The sequence below is a fragment of the Budorcas taxicolor genome, chromosome X, assembly GCF_023091745.1.
Source record: "Budorcas taxicolor isolate Tak-1 chromosome X, Takin1.1, whole genome shotgun sequence".
Classification (NCBI taxonomy): Eukaryota; Metazoa; Chordata; class Mammalia; order Artiodactyla; family Bovidae; genus Budorcas; species Budorcas taxicolor.
The window spans coordinates 27,229,141-27,240,745 of record NC_068935.1 but is presented as its reverse complement, the minus strand read 5'-3'; positions in this window follow the sequence as shown (position 1 = coordinate 27,240,745).

Sequence of the window (11,605 nt, the reverse complement as noted above, 5' to 3'; positions counted from 1 at the left end):
GCATTTCTTGGCAAAACTCTATTAGTCTTTGCCCTGCTTCATTCCCCATTCCAAGGCCAAATTTGCCTGTTACTCCAGGTGTTTCTTGACTTCCTACTTTTGCATTCCAGTCCCCTATAATGAAAAGGACATCTTTTTTGGGTGTTAGTTCTAAAAGATCTTGTAGGTCTTCATAAAACCATTCAACTTCAGTTTCTTCAGTGTTACTGGTTGGGGCATAGACTTGGATAACTGTGATATTGAATGGTTTGCCTTGGAGACAAACAGAGATCATTCTGTCATTTTTGAGATTGCATCCAAGTACTGCATTTCGGACTCTTCTGTTGACCATGATGGCTATTCCATTTCTTCTGAGGGATTCCTGCCCGCAGTAGTAGATATAATGGTCATCTGAGTTAAATTCACCCATTCCAGTCCATTTGAGTTCGCAGATTCCTAGAATGTCGACGTTCACCCTTGCCATCTCTTGTTTGACCACTTCCAATTTGCCTTGATTCATGGACCTGACATTCCAGGTTCCTATGCAATATTGCTCTTTACAGCATCAGATCTTGCTTCTATCACCAGTCACATCCACAACTGGGTATTGTTTCTGCTTTGGCTCCATCCATTTATTCTTTCTGGAGTTATTTCTCCACTGATCTCCAGTAGCATATTGGGCACCTAATGACCTGGGGAGTTCCTCTTTTGGTATCCTATCATTTTGCCTTTTCATACTGTTAATGGGGTTCTCAAGGCAAGAATACTGTAGTGGCTTGCCATTCCCTTTTCCAGTGGACCACATTCTGTCAGGCCTCTCCAGCATGACCCGCCCGTCTTGGGTTGCCCTGCAGGCATGGCTTGGTTTCATTGAGTTAGACAAGGCTGTGGTCCTAGTGTGATAAGATTGACTAGTTTTCTGTGAGTATGGTTTCAGTGTGTCTGCCCTCTGATGCCCTCTTGCAACACTTACCACCTTACTTGGGTTTCTCTTACCTTGGCGTGGGGTATCTCTTCACGGCTGCTCCAGCAAAGCACAGCCGCTGTTCCTTACCTTGGATGAGGGGTATCTCCTTACCGGCGCCGTTCCTGACCTTCAACGTGGGATAGCTCCTCTAGGCCCTCCTGTGCCTGGGCAGCCACCACGCCTCGGGTTGCTTCTCCAGGTGCCAGCCCTGGCCTTGGGCATGGGTGGCTCCTCCCAGCTGCCTCCCCTGGCCTCGGGCTCGGGGTGGCTCCTTAAGGTCACCGCCCCTGGCCTCAGGCGTGAGGTGGCTTCTCCTGGCCGCCCCTGATCTCGGATGTGGGGTGTCTCCTCCTGGCCGCCACTGGCCTCGCACACGGGGTAGCTCCTCCTGGCCGCCGCCCTGACCTCGGACACGGAGTGTCTCCTCCCGGCAGCCACTGACATCGGACGAGGGGTAGCTCCTCTCAGCCACCGGCCCTGACCTCGGACGCAGGGTGTCTCCTCCTGGCCGCCGCCCCTGACCTCAGATGCGGGGTAGTTCCTCCCAGCTGCTGCCACTGACCTCGGATGCAGGGTAGCTCCTCTCAGCCGCTGCCCCTGACCTCGGACGCAGGGCAGCTCCTCTCGGCCGTCCCTGCGCCATCGCAGCCCGGCACTCTAGGCCGCTGCCCCTGACCTCGGACGTGGGGTAGCTCTTCTCGGCCGTGCTTAGTGAGTCAGCTCACAACCGCCTGCGCTTAGGGAGCCGGCTCGCAGCCGCCTGCACTTAGTGTTCAGCCCAAAGTTATCGCTTACCTTTGATTCTGCAGGGAACACACTGTCTGTATCATTCAAATGGCACTGTCTGTCTTCTCTCTGTTTTGTGTAGGTGGGTAGTCTCTTTCGGTAGACATTGGAGGTCAGGGAATCAGCATATCTAATTACGTTATAGCTCTTCTATCACCAAGTCCAAAGCGTTGCTCATAAGTCAGTGCTCAACAAATCTTTATTGACTGACAACTGCAGCAGTTTACTATCCATCTGAAACTCAGAGCAGAAAATCTTCATCTTTAAAACAGGAGAAGATGCCTCCTCTCCTTAGCTGTTACATTGTTAACTCGATTTTTTATGGAGATGTCTCCAGAGTATTGACTGCGGTCTGGTTCTGGGAAGGTGATTGGACGATGATATATGGTATATTTCTAAAACAAGACAGTAAGAACTGTTGCAGAGATAGGGCTCCACATTCGAAAAAGGGACATCTGTTCTCCAGGTAGTTTTAATCCTTATAGTTCATCAACCCTTAGTTACCTTTCAAATTAAGTTACCTGTAATAATTTCTTAATTTTAAATATATTTAAAGAAGTTACATTCATCTAACTGGCAATGGAGGCCCTGGAGTCTTACTTCACTATAATGGACATCCAACATTCCAGCATCCTCTTTCATTGCTCCTTCTTCATCAGTGTTGGGAGCAATATTCTTGAAGGCTGAACATCCATTAGGGAATAATTCTGTGTGAATAGAAAGCAGTGAAATAAATATACTTTTTAAAAGTGTTTTGTAAATGAAAGACTTGCATTCATTAGTTATCCTTAAAAATATATACGTATTTTTGGTAAGGAACATAGCCATAAGTGTAATTTGCAGTTACAAATCACCCCCCACCCCGCAATTTTAACAACTCTCTCTCTCTGCTCTACCTCCTACCAGTCTTTTCCCCAAACATTGAGCTCAAGGTACTTACAAATAAGTGTCATTCTCTGACTATGCCTCATCTGCAATGCCTACTATAGTAAATGTTTTCCTAATGTGATCTAAAAATCGTTAGTAACACTTTGATCCTGTGTATGTTTATCATCTATTGCCTAAACAAAAAGGCATGGACTTTTCAGGTAAACAGTGATGAGCTTTTGTAATCATCTCTAGTTCCTTGTTTTACTGAATAATTGGAAAAGTGGCCTAGGACTTGTAAAGAGAGGCAGGAAATAAAATTGATGCCAGGGATGAAGCATCCTCGGACGGGGCACTGGAAGAACTAGAGTTTTTGGCGTTAGATAGACCCAGTTCTATCATTAACTGTGTGATTTTAAATATGTTTATCTCTCTAGGACTGTATCTGTAAAATAGATGGCAACTTCTTGTAAGAATTTGACGAAATGTAAAGAATTCCATGAAATGAACAGTACCTAACATAAAACAAGTACCTAACATACAACAAGTATTCAATGAATTAGTTTTACCAAAGCTACCATCAAGGAAACTAGGTGTCTCGAGATAAAATTAAATAATTGCTAGCAGTTGGTATAGTAAGTGACTGCAGTTGGACTGCTGGGATGGAAGAAGTGAGCTCAAACTGAGAACAGCTGCTGTAGGATTGTGGACCAAACTGTTACCATCAAACAAGAGTCTGGGGATAGAAGGCCACATGGTTGCCCTACAGATTTTGCACTTAGGAACATGTCCCAACACTCTTGCTATGGTTGCATTTACCCCTATATAAGTGGGTTGTCACTTTCAAGGAAAATTCAGTCTCCTGATAACAGAAGCTGCTAGTCAGTAGAAAGTCACTGGTCGCAAAGGGGACAAACAGCTTTTGCCATCTACTGTTCTACAATCTAATAGTGATGCTTAGAAATGATGATGTTCTCACGACTAAATATTTGGTAAGCTTCCTGGTGTTAGAGGCTGGAGAAGGAAGAAGGCAGGTTTAAGAAAGCCAAACCTCATGCTGAGATTTCTCAGCATTGGGATCATGAATCATGTCTTGGTCTATGGGACACTCATTGAGTAGCAGTGCACTGAGAGAACTTTTTGAAATTTAGAAGAAAATATCCCACTTGATTACCTTTATAAAGTGAAGAGTTAGGCAGTTAAGGATAAGGGCCCAAAACTTGAGTGAACACATAAAGAATATAGTCCTTAACAAAGAAAAGAGTCAACCTACTGGGGCCTCAGGCAGCTACATCCATGACGGGGGGAAAAATTCTGTCTACTCTGAGGATCGTTTATTCCAAAAGATTCCCACATCCAAGGGTTCTTCAGAAGCCCGGGATTTAGGAGAGGACAAAATGGGGCCAAAGCATCTTGGGAAAGAGTCTTTTGGTGTGTATCTCACATACAGGGAGGGTAATTATGGTTCCTCTCAGAAACAAACAGGTTAAGAGTTACTGCAATCCATTCTTCTTGCTAAGGCCATTATCTTGATTCCTATGCCTGATGATGCATCTCCAATTAGAGATCATCTCCTGTGTGTACATATATACATATATATATATATATATATATATATATATATATATATACACACATACATACTTCCCTTGTGGCTCAGCTGGTAAACAATCTGCCTGTTATGCAGGAGACCTGGGTTAGATCCCAACACACACACACACACACACACACACACATATATATGAATATATATATACATACACTCACCAAACTATCCAATGATAAGAGGACTCTTTTTTGTGGGTCTTCAAAACGCCTGGGGAAAACTTTGATTCCCTTTAGTCTTGTTTCAGACGAAACAAGTTACTAAATCTAGGCCAGTGTATACCTGTGTGAGGGCTCTTCTCCAGCCCTATGGAGCATTATGTCACATGGTCTTGAAGAGTCTGCTTTGAATCTTTCTGGTATGTGGCCTGGATTCCTGATTCTGCCCTTCAGAGCTGTGGCTTCTGTTTTCCTGATGTTATCCTAGGGCAAGCAAGATGCAAAGTGTCCAACTAGACCACTACCTTGAGCACGAAGGGTCCCGTGAACAAAGTGGAGGAGAGTTTGGAGGGTGGGAAAGCTACCCTTGCTAAAAGAAGACTGCTAGTTAGAAGAGGATTAGCACATAAGAGCCCCAGGTGGAGGGCTAAAGGGGAAAGGCTGTAACTGGGAAGGAACCGAGGAAAGGAAACGCTACGCAGAACGGAAGCTGTCAGATCCCGGGTGTAGAGACTTGGGAAAGGGACCAACATTACCCTATAAGGCATGACAAGAACAGACTCTATGGGAAAGGAGATTCCATTTCCTGGGGTGATGGGGGAGCTCTACAGGCCTGAAGCTTTGCTGAATCTCGGAGGCTCTGTGGTGGTGGAAGAGTGCACACTTGATTCTTGTCTACCCTGGGGGAAACAGCTGTGCACTGTCTCAGGAAGACAAGAGGAAGAGGTACAGGAGGCTAGTCTCCAGAGAATGACACCTCGAACATGTTGAGGTTTGCAGACAAAGTAGAAGTAAGGAAATTTAGATCTGTTTTTTGATCATGTATTTTGGGGACTGGGAGTAACTAACACCTCCTATCACCGCTTAGAGGTAACTTAGGAAAAGGGAAGAAAATGCGATCCCTGAGATCTCTGGTACAAAGAGCCAGGGCTCTGGCTGAAAGACGTCTGTGGGTGGGGGTGAAGCAGGGCACACTGCGCCTCTCTCCCCACCTTGCCTTTCAGTTCAGCGCCTGAAGCCTGAGAAGCAGGAGCCAGAAATGGCCATGCTCTGCTGTTCTGCGGTCCCCTTGGGATGCCCGGGGACCAGGCCTTTGCTTACTCAGCCCACCACCCAATGGCACAAACTAGTTTTTTTTCTTAAAAACTCTAAACAGGAGAACATCTGTCTCCAACGCATCAGCTTAGCGTTTCATTCCATCTTGATGAAAATAAAGCTTTATGATGACTTCAACAGAAATGGCATAGAACTTTGAGAAAACTGAAAAATTCTGGCAATTGATTTGTCAGATTTTGACATATTTTGTCTTAATCAGATTTTGTCTTAATCATAAAAGGATATTTGATAGAAAGCAAAGGGTTCTACAATTGCTCTATTATTTTTGATAAATAAGCTTAAGTGTAAATGGAAATTTTTCTTTCAGTGCTGCACTCAAATGTACTTTTATTTACTCTGTGAATATCCAGGTCTTACCAAATTCAGACTCAAATTGAAGAAAGTAGGGAAAACTGCTAGACCATTCAGATATGACCTAAATCAAACCCCTTATGATTATACAGTGGAAGTGAGAAATAGATTTAAGGGCCTAGATCTGATAGATAGAGTGCCTGATGAACTATGGAATGAGGTTCGTGACATTGTGCAGGAGACAGGGATCAAGACCATCCCCATGGAAAAGAAATGCAAAAAAGCAAAATGGCTGTCTGGGGAGGCCTTACAAATAAGTGAAAAGAAGAGAGGCAAAAAGCAAAGGAGAAAAGGAAAGATATAAGGATCTGAATGCAGAGTTCCAGAGAATAGCAAGAAAAGATAAGAAAGCCTTCTTCAGCGATCAATACAAAGAAATAGAGGAAAAGAACAGAATGGGAAAGACTAGAGATCTCTTCAAGAAAATTAGAGATACCAAGGGAATATTTCATGCAAAGAAGGGCTCGATAAAGGACAGAAATGGTCTGGACCTAACAGAAGCAGAAGATATTAAGAAGAGGTGGCAAGAATACACGGAAGAACTGTACAAAAAATATCTTCACAACCCAGATAATCATGATGGTGTGATGACTAATCTAGAGCCAGACATCTTGGAATGTGAAGTCAAGTGGGCCTTGGAAAGCATCACTACGAACAAAGCTAGCGGAGGTGATGGATTTCCAGTTGAGCTGTTTCAAATCCTGAAAAATGATGCTGTGAATGTGCTGCACTCAATATGCCAGCAAGTTTGGAAAACTCAGAAGTGGCCACAGGACTGGAAAAGGTCAGTTTTCATTCCAATCCCAAAGAAAGGCAATGCCAAAGAATGCTCAAACTACCACACAATTGCACTCATCTCACATGCTAGTAAAATAATGCTCAAAATTCTCCAAGCCAGACTTCAGCAATACGTGAACCATGAACTCCCTGATGTTCAAGCTGGTTTTAGAAAAGGTAGAGGAATCAGAGATCAAATTGCCAACATATGTTGGATCATGGAAAAAGCAAGAGAGTTCCATAAAAACATCTCTTTCTGCTTTATTGACTATGCCAAAGCCTTTGACTGTGTGGATCACAATCAACTGTGGAAAATTCTGAAAGAGATGGGAATACCAGACCACCTGACCTGCCTCTTGAGAAATCTGTATGCAGGTCAGGAAGCAACAGTTAGAACTGGACATGGAACAACAGACTGGTTCCAAATAGGAAAAGGAGTACGTCAAGGCTGTATATTGTCACCCTGTTTATTTAACTTCTATGCAGTGTACATCATGAGAAATGCTAGACTGGAAGAAACACAAGCTGGAATCAAGATTGCCGGGAGAAATATCAATAACCTCAGATATGCAGATGACACCACCCTTATGGCAGAAAGTGAAGAGGAACTAAGAAGCCTCTTGATGAAAGTGAAAGTGGAGAGTGAAAATGTTGGCCTAAAGGTCAACATTCAGAAAACGAAGATCATGGCATCTGGTATCATCACTTGATGGGAAATAGATGGGGAAACAGTGGAAACAGGGTCAGACTTTATTTTTTTGGGCTCCAAAACCACTGCAGATGGTGACTGCAGCCAAGAAATTAAAAGATGCTTACTCCTTGGAAGAAAAGTTATGACCAACCTAGATAGCATATTCAAAAGCAGGGACATTACTTTGCCGACAAAGGTCCACCTAGTCAAGGCTATGGTTTTTCCTGTGGTCATGTATGGATGTGAGAGTTGGACTGTGAAGAAGGCTGAGTGCCGAAGAATTGACGCTTTTGAACTGTGGTGTTGGAGAAGACTCTTGAGAGTCCCTAGGACTGCAGGAGATCCAACCAGTCCATTCTGAAGGAGATCAGCCCTGGAATTTCTTTGGAAGGAATGATGCTAAAGCTGAAACTCCAGTACTTTGGCCACCTCATGCAAAGAGTTGACTCATGGGAAAAGACTCAGATGCTGGGAGGGACTGGGGGCAGGAGGAGAAGGGGGCGACCCAGGATGAGATGGCTGGATGGCATCAGTGACTCGATGGACGTGAGTCTGAGTGACTCCGGGAGATGGTGATGGACAGGGAGCCCTGGCGTGCTGCGATTCATGGGGTCGCAAAGAGTCGGACATGACTGAGCAACTGAACTGAACTGAACCTAGGTTATGGATTTCTCAGACTGGAAGACAGGGTAACAGATTAAGAGTTTAACTTGTGTTTTTACATTAGTGGTTTCAGTTCAGTTCAGTTCAGTTCAGTTGCTCAGTCATGTCCAACTCTTTGTGACCCCATGGACTGCAGCACACCTGGCCTCACTGTCCATCACCAACTCCTGGAGCTTACTTAGACTCATGTCCATCGAGTCGGTGATGCCATCCAACCATCTCATTCTCTGTCGTCCCCTTCTCTTCCCACCCTCAATCCCTCCCAGCATCAGGGTCTTTTTCAATGAGTCAGTTCTTCGCACCAGGGGGCCAAAGTATTGGAGTTTCAGCTTCAGCATCAGTCCTTCCAATGAATATCATGACCCATTTCCTTTAGGATGGACTGGTAGGATCTCCATGCAGTCCAAAGGACTCTCAAGAGTCTTCTCCATCACCACAGTTCAAAAGCATCAATTCTTGGCGCTCAGCTTTCTTTATAGTCCAACTCTAACATCCATACATGACTATTGGAAAAACCAAGGGTTTGACTAGATGGACCTTTGTTGGCAAAGTTATGTCTCTGCTTTTTAATATCGTGTCTAGGTTGGTCATAGCATTTCTTCCAAGGAGCCAGTGAGTGTCTTTTAATTTCATGGCTGCAGTCACCATCTGCAGTGGTTTTGGAGCCCCAAAATTAAAGTCTGTCACTGTTTCCACGGTTTTCCCATCTATTTGCCATTAAGTGGTGGGACTAGATGCCATGATCTTAGTTTTCTGAATGTTGAGATTTAAGCCAACTTTTTCACTCTCCTCTTTCACTTTCATCAAGAGGCTTTTTAGCTCCTCTTCACTTTCTGCCATAAGGGTGGTGTCATTTGCATATCTGAGGTTATTGATATTTCTCCCAGCAATCTTGATTCCAGCTTGTGCTTCATCCAGTCCACCATTTCGCATGATGTACTCTGCATAGAAGTTAAATAAGCAGGGTGACAATATACAGCCTTGATGTACTCCTTTTCCTATTTGGAACCTATCTGTTGCTCCATGTCCAGTTCTAATTGTTACTTCTTGATCTGCATACAGATTTCTCGGGAGGCAGGTCAGGTGGTCTGGTATTCCCATCTCTTTCAGAATTTTCCACTGTTTATTGTGATCCACACAGTCAAAGGCTTTGGCATACTCAATATAGCAGAAATGGATGTTTTTCTGGAATGCTCTTGCTCTTTTAATGATACAACAGATGTTGGCAATTTCATCTCTGGTTCCTCTACCTTTTCCAAATGTTCCAGCTTGAACATCTGGAAGTTCACGGTTCACATATTTCTGAAGCCTGGCTTGGAGAATTTTGAGCATTACTTTACTAGCGTGTGAGATGAGTGCATTTTTGTGGTAGTTTGAGCATTCTTGGCATTGCCCTTCTTTGGAATTGGAATGAAATCCGACCTTTTCCAGGCCTGTGGCCACTGCCGAGTTTTCCAAATTTGCTGGCATATTGAGTGCAGCACTTTCACAGCATCATCTTTTAGGTTTTGTAATAGCTCAACTGGAATTCCATCACCTCCACTACCTTTGTTCTTAGTGATGCTTCCGAAGGCCCACTTGACTTTGCATTTCACGATGTCTGGCTCTAGGTAAGTGACCACACCATCGTGGTTATCTGGGTCATGAAGATCTTTTTTGTATAGTTTTTCTGTGTATTCTTGCCATCTCTTCTTAATATTTTTTGCTTCTGTTTCATCCATACCATTTCTGCCCTTTATTGAGCCCATCTTTGCAGGAAATGTTCCCTTGGTGTCTCTAATTTTCTTGAAGACATCTCTACTCTTTCCCAGTCTATTGGTTTCCTCTATTTCTTTGCACTGGTCACTGACAAAGGCTTTCTTATCTCTCCTTGCTGTTCTTTGGAACTCTGCATTCAAATGGGTATATTATTCCTTTTTTCCTTTGCTTTTCACTTCTCTTCTCTTCACAACTATTTGTAAGGCCTCCTCAAACAACCATTAGTGGTTTACCTTGTCATAACTATCACACTTTAATCACCAAATTATCAAAATCAGGTGTTTTGGATCATTGGAATGATTGAGGCTAAGGGAAGGAAACTCTAAGGATTTTACTAATGCCACCATTTCAGAGTAAGAGTTTCTAGTTTCAGTGAGTAGAATTTTCCAGGCTTAAAAATAGATAGCACCTATAAATACATATGTAATCTTGTCCTAAATTTAACTTTACTTTTTGTTAAAATGCAAAATATCATTTTTTCCTACTCAGAGAAGGGCTCTTTGATTTCTATGAAGGATAAATTCTTAAAAAAAAAAAGAGAGAGAGAAAAACAACAACAAAAAAAATCAAAAAACCTTGAAGGTACTGTGAAATAAATATTTAAATGATTAGTTTAAAAGCACTGTTTCACTTATTGAAATATTTCACATTGTTTGGTGTTCAGGCTGTCTGCCTCAAGCCAATGTCCAAAAAAATCTCACAGCAATATTTATATATATTTGCTCTTTTCTTCAATACTATAGTTATAATTCTAAAAGCTTAAGTACTGATAATGGAGATAAATAATTCTTCATTTTTGCTTTGTTTTAAGGTCTTTACACTTGTGAAAAAATTCTGAGGAAATACCTTATTACATTCAACTATTTTCAGTATCTAACAGGTATAGGTTTATTCTTAGTAGACATAAAACTCATTTCAAATTTCTAATAACTGAAAAGATGACATAATATTAACCTGATATATCTGAAAGACACACCTAAATCTTTACTAGGTACTGTGTTTAGGGGTCTCATATTTGTTAGTTTATTTGTAACTGCAGGTGTGCAGTTTCAATATTTGTTTTTATGGCAATTTCACAGGCATACTAGTGATGTTGGAAAAAAAAAACCCTCAAATGAGGCCTGCTTTTGATAATTAATCTACTTCTCCATTTTAAAACCACATATGAACTAAAAAGAAAATACTAGAGGATACCAATTTGAAACATATCATTGTTGAAAAGAAATTTAGTCCCCAAGTGTGAAATTTAAATACAAGTAAAATGAATCATTTTAGTCATGCTATTTCCTTTGGGAAAAAAATATATAGCTAACTGTAGAAATTCCAGAATTAAAAAATAAAACAAGGTAGTTTTCTCGTAGTCAAAACCACACTAATGTGACTCCCACAAGATGGTTTCATTTGCAGTAATGTTACTCATTTGACAGCCTTCAAGGAAATACTGGATTGGCCAAAAAGTTCTTTCAGGGTTTTCCATATGATATTACAAAAAAACCAAATGAAGCTTTTGGCCAACCCAATAATTTGGCAATTATGATAGACAGTGGGAGGTTTCTTTGCAGTGCCCAATGGCAATCAACTTTTAAAAAAACTTTTTATTTTGTATTGGAATAGAGCTGAATAACAATGCGGTGACAGTTTCAGATAGACAGCAAAGGGCTCAGCCATACATATAGGTGTATCTATTCTCCTAAGTCAACTGTTTCACTATTTAAGTAGCTGTTACAGTAGTCAACAATACTAGTTTTGGAAAGAGAAGCTTTCAGGCAGATTCCTGAATTAGACTGGCCAAATCCCAAGCCCTTTAAGACCGTGATTCCATTTGTGGCCCCCTTCCACCCCTGCAACCAGCCCCAGCTCTATTGAGACATAATTGATACTGAAAA